This window comes from Bison bison, unplaced genomic scaffold (genome assembly GCF_000754665.1).
Source record: "Bison bison bison isolate TAMUID 2011002044 unplaced genomic scaffold, Bison_UMD1.0 scf7180017864530, whole genome shotgun sequence".
In the NCBI taxonomy this organism is placed as follows: domain Eukaryota; kingdom Metazoa; phylum Chordata; class Mammalia; order Artiodactyla; family Bovidae; genus Bison; species Bison bison.
In genome coordinates, this window is record NW_011495080.1 from 12068106 (window position 1) to 12077299 (window position 9194).

Below are 9194 nucleotides of genomic sequence, written 5' to 3' on the forward strand. Positions count from 1 at the left end.
TGAGAGTCCCTTGGACTGCAAGGAGATCCAACCAGTCCATTCTGAAGGAGATCAGCCCTGGGAAATCTTTAGAAGGAATGATGCTAAAGCTGAAACTCCAGTACTTTGGCCACCTCATGCAGAGAGTTGACTCATTGGAAAAGACTCTGATGCTGGGAGGGATTGGGGGCAGGAGGAGAAGGGGATGACAGAGGATGAGATGGCTGGATGGCATCACTGACTCGATGGACGTGAGTCTGGGTGAACTCCGGGAGTTGGTGATGGACAGGGAGGCCTGGCGTGCTGCGATTCATGGGGTCGCAAAGAGTCGGACACGACTGAGTGACTGAACTGAACTGAACTGAACTGTAGACAAATGCAATGCTATCAAACTCTAAAGAATTCTTTCTAAAAATTGATAAATAGCTTAATAGCTTTTTCACTTTCTTGAACTTATCAGATGGTAAGATGCCTGAAAATAACTGTGAGTTTCTCTACAATGCTTCATAAAAACTCAAGGAGTACTAGAGACTTGACAATACATATTAATCGAAAGGAAGTCATATTCTACCATTTTGCAATTTCCATTTAGTAAAAACTCTCTATATTTAACCAAATTAGAAGAAGATATGTAGGCTACAAAAGCACAGACATTTTCCTTTTGTAGCAATAGAAATAGAAGACTTTGATTTCTTATGGACTCTGTGGGAGAGGGAGAGGGTGGGGAGATTTGGGAGAATAGCATTGAAACATGTATAATATCATGTATGAAACGAGTCGCCAGTCCAGGTTCGATGCACGATACTGGATGCTTGGGGCTGGTGCACTGGGACGACCCAGAGGGAGGGTATGGGGAGGGAGGAGGGAGGAGGGTTCAGGATGGGAAACACAGGTATACCTGTGGCAGATTCATTTTGATATTTGACAAAACGAATACAATATTGTAAAGTTTAAAAATAAAATAAAATTTTTAAAAAGTTGTTATAGTTTTCTCTATAATGGATATTAATTTGGTTGTTGCCCAAACATACATGAGTTGTATGTGCTACAGATTTCTTAAAAGAAGAGTGAGATTATTGGGCAACGAAATATCCCAGTTTCCATGAATTCCAACCTGAGAAACTTGACTTTCAGTGCTAAAATGAGGCAGACCAAATGGTTGTTCACCTTACACTGACATAGCATTATTTTTTCTTTTCTAACTTAAATAATATGCTTGAAAGACTTTCTGGAATTTTACAAGAATGTGTCTCTAAGGCACAGTTAGAGAAAGGAAGGTAACTCATTTTTGTTTGAAAGGTTGACACTTTTATGTTTTATTGTTCCCCAAGATGGTCATTATTATTTATTTATAATAGTTGTAAGGGTACATGGCACTTATAAACACATAAAATACAAAGCTCCTGTGAGATTTTCTATCTAACTCAATATAGGGTACACTATATAAGAGCATAGGGGGAAGTAGAAATGGGCTAGAAAAAAATCAATACTGGTAGGCTTAGTGGGAGAAATGTGTTCTAAACTTTCAAGGAGAGATGTCAAAGAATAAAAAGAAGTTTGTTCAAGTAGGACTAATATAGTATCAAGCCTTTTGAGAATTATACATTCATAAGTAGCAGGAAAATAGATTCTTAAACCATTTTTCTTGTTATATCTTCCTAGTGAGTTTTTTTTTTTTTTTAATCATTTTGCAAGGACCCTTTTAACCTGATTGTTTCCTTCCTTAATCTGTTTTTCCTGAGAGTTACATAGTCACAGAATCTTCTTGTGGTTAATATGTATCAAATACAACATTTTTCTTCCCCTTATTTTCAAACATACTGAAGGGCAGTTAAGGTAAATACTTACTTCTAATATTTTTAAAGTTCTGATTTCATTCACATTGATGACAATGTTATTTTATATGATTATCAATGAAATACGCTTTTAAAATAAAATATTAAATATTTAAATTTTTTCTTGTCAAAATAGTTTTCTTTCTGGAAGGCTTATTTTTTGTGCTGCCAAAGACATGTTAAGAAGCAATAAATTTCATTTTAAAACCAAAATTTATTCTTCCAGATAAATATCACAAAAAATTTATTACAAATCCAGGTCTTCTTACAAAACATGAATGATTTCACATAGTTCCAAAATATCTTCTAGCCATACAGCCTTGACTAGCTTCATTTTAACTGGTGACAAAGTTAAGAAGCTGGATATCTGCATTAAATATATATGGATTTTATTCACAAAAGAAGACAAGCAGAAATCAAGGTATACAATATGCTTCAGTTCAGTTAAGTTCAGCCGCTCAGTCATGTCCAGCTCTTTGCAACCGCATGGACTACAGCACGCCAGGCCTCCCTGTCAATCACCAAATTCCAGAGTTCACTCAAACTCATGTCCATTGAGTTGGTGATGCCAGCCATATATCTCATCCTCTGTTGGCCCCTTCTCCTCCTGCCCTCAACCTTTCCCAGCAACAGTATCTTTTCAAATGAGTCAGTTCTTCACATCAGGTGACCGAAGTATGGGAATTTCAGCTTCAACATCACTCCTTCCAATGAACATTCAGTCTGATTTCTTTTAGGATGGACTGGTTGGATCTCCTTGCAGTCCAAGAGACTCTCAAGAGTCTTCTCCAACACCACATTTCAAAAGCATCAATTCTTCGGCACTCAGCTTTCTTTATAGTCCAATTCTGACATCCACACATGACTACTGGAAAAACCATAGCCTCGACTAGATGGACCTTTGTTGGCAAAGTAATGTCTCTGCTTTTTAATAGGCTGTCTAGGTGGATCACAACTTTTCTTCCAAGGAGCAAGTGTCTTTTGATTTCAAGGCTGCAGTCACCATCAGCAGCGATTTTGGAGCCCCCCCAAATAAAGTCAGCCACTATTTCCACTGTTTCCCCATCTATTGCCATGAAGTGATGGGACCGGATGCCAGGTCCCATCACTTAGTTTTCTGAATGTTGAGCTTTAAGTCAACTTTTTCACTCCCCTCTTTCACTTTCATCAAGAGGCTCTTTAGTTCTTCACTTTCTGCCGTAAGGGTGGTGTCATCTGCATATCTGAGGTTATTGGTATTTCTCCCAGCAATCTTGATTCCAGCTTGTGTTTCTTCCAGTCCAGCTTTTCTTATGATTTACTCTGCATATAAGTTAAACAAGCAGGGTGACAATATACAGCCTTGATGTACTATTTTTCCTATTTGGAACTGGTCTGTTGTCTCATGTCCAGTTCTAACTATTGCTTCCTGACCTGCATACAGGTTTCTCAAGAGGCAGGTCAGGTGGTCTGGTATTCCCATCTCTTTCAGAATTTTCCACAGTTTATTGTGATCCACACAGTCAAAGACTTTGGCATAGTTTGTATGAATTTATATATGTGGCTTACTTCATCAGTTAGAATGATTGTAAAGTCATACATCTAATAAATGTATATAGCATATGGTATAACTATAATTTTTCTTAGCTCCAACAGAAAGATATTGACTTAAAAAATATTGACAACCTAAAAGTTGAGAGTTTTGTTATATTCAGTGGGAATTTTAGAATTTCAAGCCCAGGAGACAGCATCTCAAATGACCTAAGTGAAAGAACTACTCAGGGAGACAAGGGGACTAGCCAGGTAAATAGAAGTTTTACAACAAAAGGCAGGTAGTGTAAACATCAAAAGTTTTTTGTAAATTAAAGTAAAATAGATATAACAAGTTAAGAAATTTAGTTTTTCTTTGTAGTAGAAATGGAAGAGTCTGGGAACACTAAAATCATTCCTTTGATATGGACCTCAGCTATCTGAAGCCAGGATCCTGTTTTCACATCCTGAGTTCCTTAGATACTCCCTCAGGGCTCACCTTAGGGAGTGGCTACAGTCTCAGTTCCTTCAGTGGCTCATTTATGATTCTTTGTGACTCCATGGACTGCAGCACTCCAGGCTTCCCAGTCTATCACCAATTCCTGGAGCTTGCTCAAACTCATGACCTTCCAGTCGATCTGTCATCCAACCATCTTATCCTCTGTTGTCCCCTTCTCCTCCTGCCTTTAATCTTTCCTAGAATTAGGGTCTTTTCCAATGAGTGAGTTCTTTGAATCAGATGGCCAAAGTATTGGAGTTTCAGCTTTAGCATTAGTCCTTCCAATGAATAGTCAGGACTAATTTCTGTTAGGATTGACTAGTTTGATCTCCTTGAAGTCCAAAAGGCTCTCAAGAGTTTTCTCCAACACCACAGTTTAAAAGCATCAATTCTTTGGCACCCAACTTTCTTTATAGTCCAACTCTCACAACCACACATGACTACTGGAAAAATCATAGCTTTGACTAGATAAACTTTGTGGGAAAGTAACATCTCTGCTTTTTAATATGCTGTCTAGGTTGGTCAAAGCTATTCTTCCAAGGAGCAAGCATTGTTTAATTTCATGGCTGCAGTCACCATCTGCAGTGATTTTGGAGCCCCCCAAAATAAAGTCTCTCACTGTTTCCTCTGTTTCCCCAACTATTTGGTATCAAGTGATGGGACCAGATGCCATGATCTTCGTTTCCTGAATGTTGAGTTTTAAGCCAACTGTTTCACTCTGCTCTTTCACTTTCACTGAGAGGCTCTTTAAATCTTCTTTACTTTCTGCCATAAATGTGGTGTCATCTGCATATCTGAAGTTATTGATATTTTCCAGGAAATCTTGATTCCACCTTGTTCTTCATCCAGCCAGGCATTTAGCATGATGTACTGTGCATAAAAGTTAAATAAGCAGGGTGACAATATACAGCCTTGATGTATTCCTTTCCCAATTTGGAACCAGTCTGTTGTTCCAAGTCCAGTTCTAAGTGTTGCTTCCTGACCTGTATACAGATTTCTTAGGAGGTAGGTCACGTGGTCTGGTATTGCCATCTCTTTCAGAATTTTCCAGTTTGTTGTGATCTATAGTCAAAGGCTTTGGTGTAATCAATAAAGCAGAAGTAGAAGTTTTTTCTAGTATTCTCTTGCTTTTTTGATGATCCAGTTGATGTTGGAAATTTGAATTCTGGTTTCTCTGCCTTTTCTAAATCCAGCTTGAACGTCTAGAAGTTCACAGTTCACATACAGTTGAAGTCTGGCTTGGAGAATTTTGACCATTACTTTGATAGCATGTGAGATGAGTGCAATTGTGTGGTAGTTTGAACATTCTTTGGCATTGCCTTTCTTTGGAATTTAAATGAAAACTGATCATTTTCAGTCCTATAGACACTGCTGAGTTTTCCAAATTTTCTGGCATATTGAGTGCATCACTTTCACAGCAACATCTTTTAGGATTTGAAATAGCTCCACTGGAATTCCATCACTTCCACTAGCTTTGTTCATAGTGATGGCTCCTAAGGTCCACTTGACTTCACATTCCAGAATGTCTAGCTCTAGGTGAGTGATCACACCATCATGATTATCTGGGTCATGAAGATCTTTTCTGTACAGTTCTCTGTGTATTTTTGCCACCTCTTCTTAATATCTTCTGCTTCTGTTAAGTCCATACCATTTCTGTCCTTTATTGTGCCCATGATTGCATGAAATATTCCCTTGGTATCTCTAATTTTCTTGAAGAGATCTCTGGTCTTTCCCATTCTATTGTTTTCCTCTGTTTCTTTGCATTGATCTTGAAGCAGGCTTTCTTATCTCTCCCTGTTTTTCTTTGGAACACTGCATTCTGATAGGTATATCTTTCCTTTTCTCCTTTGTCTTTAGTGTCTCTTCTTTTCTCAGCTGTGTGCAAGGCCTCCTCAGACAACCATTTTGCCTTTTTGTATTTCTTTTTCTTGGGGATGTTCTTGACCACAGCCTCCTGTACAAGGTCAAAAACCTCCATCCACAATTCTTCAGGCACTCTATCAGATCTAATCCCTTGAGTCACTTCCACTGTATAATCATAAGGGATTTGATTTATGTCATACCTGAATAGTCTATTGGTTTTGAGTACTTTCTTCAATTTAAATCTTTTTGGGGTGCTAGTTCTAGAAGGTCTTGTAGGTCTTGATAGAACTGTTCAACTTCAGCTTCTTCAGCCTTACTGGTCAGGGCATAGACTTGGATTACTCTGATATTGAATGGTTTGCCTTGGAAACAGAGATCATTCTGTTGGTTTTGAAATTTCACCCAAGTACTGCATTTAAGACTCTTTTGTTGACTATGATGGCTGCTCCATTTCTTCTAAGGGATTCTTGCCCACAGTAGTAGATATAAATGGTCATCTGAATTAAATTCACCCATTCCAGTCCATTTTAGTTTGAAGGAGGAAACAGACAGAGCTGGACTCCATCTTAGTCCTGTTCATGCTGATCATGCTCGGCCACCTCTCCAATGGACTCTGAACTCTGTGCTTAGTGCCTATGGAAACTACAACAGAAGGAAAAGACCCCCTCTAGACAGGGGAATCTTGAAGATCATATCCATGGGGAAATGTATACCCACATACATGGGGAACACATGTATACCTGTGGTGGATTCATTTTGATACATGGCAAAACCAATACAATATTGTAAAGTTAAAAATAAAATTTAAAAAAAAGTTTAAAAAATAAAATTAAATTAAATTAAAAAAATAAAAAATAAAAGTAGTAAGCTAAAATCTATATACAAACAATTGAAATTGGGCTATGCCAACAAAAAGTGACTTTTGAGATTTTGAAAATGCTGTTAATAGTTCTTGTGTTAATCTTGGACTTCAGAATAAAAGATTAAAAACAAACAAACAAAAAAATCATATCCAGGTTACTCATCACCTAAGAGAAAACATAATCTAATCACCCCTGCCTCCAGACTGGTCATAAATTCTTTCTGTATCTTTCAGAATGTAACCATAGGCTTATTGATTATTAACTGTTTGGAATGTAACCACAGGCTTATAGATTATTAACTCTTTGTAATATAATCGTGGGCTTATTGATTATTAACTGTTAGAACACATAATACATGAATGATGGGGTTATTGTGATTGTATTTACCCTTCTTTTGTTTATGTAAGTCTCAAGGAATTTGGGGTGGTGGGTTTGGACACATACACAAGGGGTATAAAAGATTTTCACAAATGCTGGTCAGAGTTCTTGGCTAAGAGGAGACTGCTTTGGGCCCTCCGGTATAATAAACTGCACTCCACTATCTGCATTGTCCTTCTGAGCGAGTTTGTTTCCCGGAACGTGTGGCTATAACAAATTCACTGATTCCTAAAGTGTCGATGTTCACTCTTGCCATCTCCTGTTTGACCACTTCTAATTTACCTTTATTCATGAACCTAACATTCCAGGTTCCTATACAATATTTTTCTTTATAGCATGGGACTTTACTTTCATCACCAGTCAAATCCACAACTGGGCCTTGTTTTTGCTTTGGCTCCATCTCTTCATTCTTTCTGGAGTTATTTCTCTACTGATCTCCTGTAGCATATTGGGCATCTACTGACCTGGGGAGTTCCTCTTTCAGTGTCCTATCTTTTTGCGTTTTCATACTGTTCATGGGGTTCTCAAGGTAAGAATACTGAAGTGGTTTTCCATTCCTTTCTGCAGTGGAACACATTTTGTCAGAACTTTCCACCTTGACCCGTCTGTCTTGGGTGGTCCTACATGGCATGGCTCATAGCTTCATTGAGTTAAACAAGGCTGTGGTCCTTGTGATGAGTTTGATTTGATTCCCTCAGGGTTCATCTTAGGGAGTGGCTGTAGTTTGATGGCTGCTAAATGGCTTCCCTGGTGGCTCAGAGGTTAAAGCGTCTGCCCGCAATGCGGGAGACCTGGGTTCGATCCCTAGGTCAGGAAGATCCCCTGGAGAAGGAAATGGCAACCCACTCCAATATGCTTTCCTGGAGAATCCCATGGATGGAGGAGCCTGGTGGGCTACAGTCCATGGGGTTGCAAAGAGTTGGACATGACTGAGTGGCTTCACTCACTTAAATGGCAGATATTCTTCTCCTTCCTGAGTTCCCTCAGGGCTCACCAGCTCACATTGAAGGGCTGCAATTGTTGATGACTGTGAAATCCTTTTTACTAGTATGGCAGGAAATACTCCATTTCTCAAAGGTTTTACAGAACATAAAACTTTGTTTTACATTACGTGCTGACATTATTTTATATATTTTTGAACTTGTGTTTTGGTTGAAAGTTGATCTAATTCAAACATGGGCATGTGAGTGTACTCACTCTTATCTGAGTCTTTGAGATCCTATGAGTTGCAGGAAGGGGGACCCCTTCCAGGGCCGAAAATGCGCTCTTGTCTAACACTTGGAAATAAATCTGAGGAGATACATGCGCTAACAAAGCAAGATATTTTATTGGGAAGGGGCTCCCAGGAGGAGAGCAGTAGGGTAAGGGAACCGAGGAGAACTGCTCTGCCAGCTCTGGCTAGCAGCCTCGGGTTTTATGATGATGGCATTAGTTTCCGGGTTGTCTTTGGCCAATCATTCTGATGAAGAGTCCTTCCTGGTGGTGCACACATTACTCAGCCAAGATAGATGCCAGTGAGAAGGATTCTGGGAGGTGGTTGGATGCATGGTATCACCTTTTGACCTTTCCTGAATTCTTGTGGTTGGTGGTGGCTTATTAGTTCTATGTTCCTTAAGGACCTCCTGTCATAAAAACAACTAATGCAAATGGTTACTGTGGTTTCAATCAGTGTACTTCACCTAACACATAGACTGTAATCCTCTAGGCTCCTCTGTCCATGGGATTTTCCAGGTGGGAATACTGGGGTGGGTTAACCATTTCCTTCTTCAAGGGATCTTCCTGACCCAAGGATCAAACTGGAGTCTCTAGAGTCCCCTGCTTTGGCTGGCTGGTTCTTTACCACTGAGTCACCTGGGAAGCACACTTCCAATATATTAAAATATATATTTGATTTTCTGTAATTCTACAGGTTCAATGTTGTAGGATGAAGATTTAAGCATGCTGTTGCAACAAAATTAAGAGCTAATATTGCCTGCCTTAGCTGTGAGATCATTTCATAAAGAATTGTTTTGCTCTGTTGCATTTCCCAGTGGATTTTAATCTCATTTTATCATAATTTAATCTTTTAAAATCTTTACAAGTGATGTTATTATTATTATGTTAATACCTCACACACTAGTAAAGTAATGCTCAAAATTCTCCAAGCCAGGCTTCGGCAATATGTGAACCGTGAAATTCCAGATGTTCAAGCTGGTTTTAGAAAAGGCAGAGGAACCAGAGATCAAATTGCCAACATCCGTTGGATCATCGAAAAAGCAAGAGAGTTCC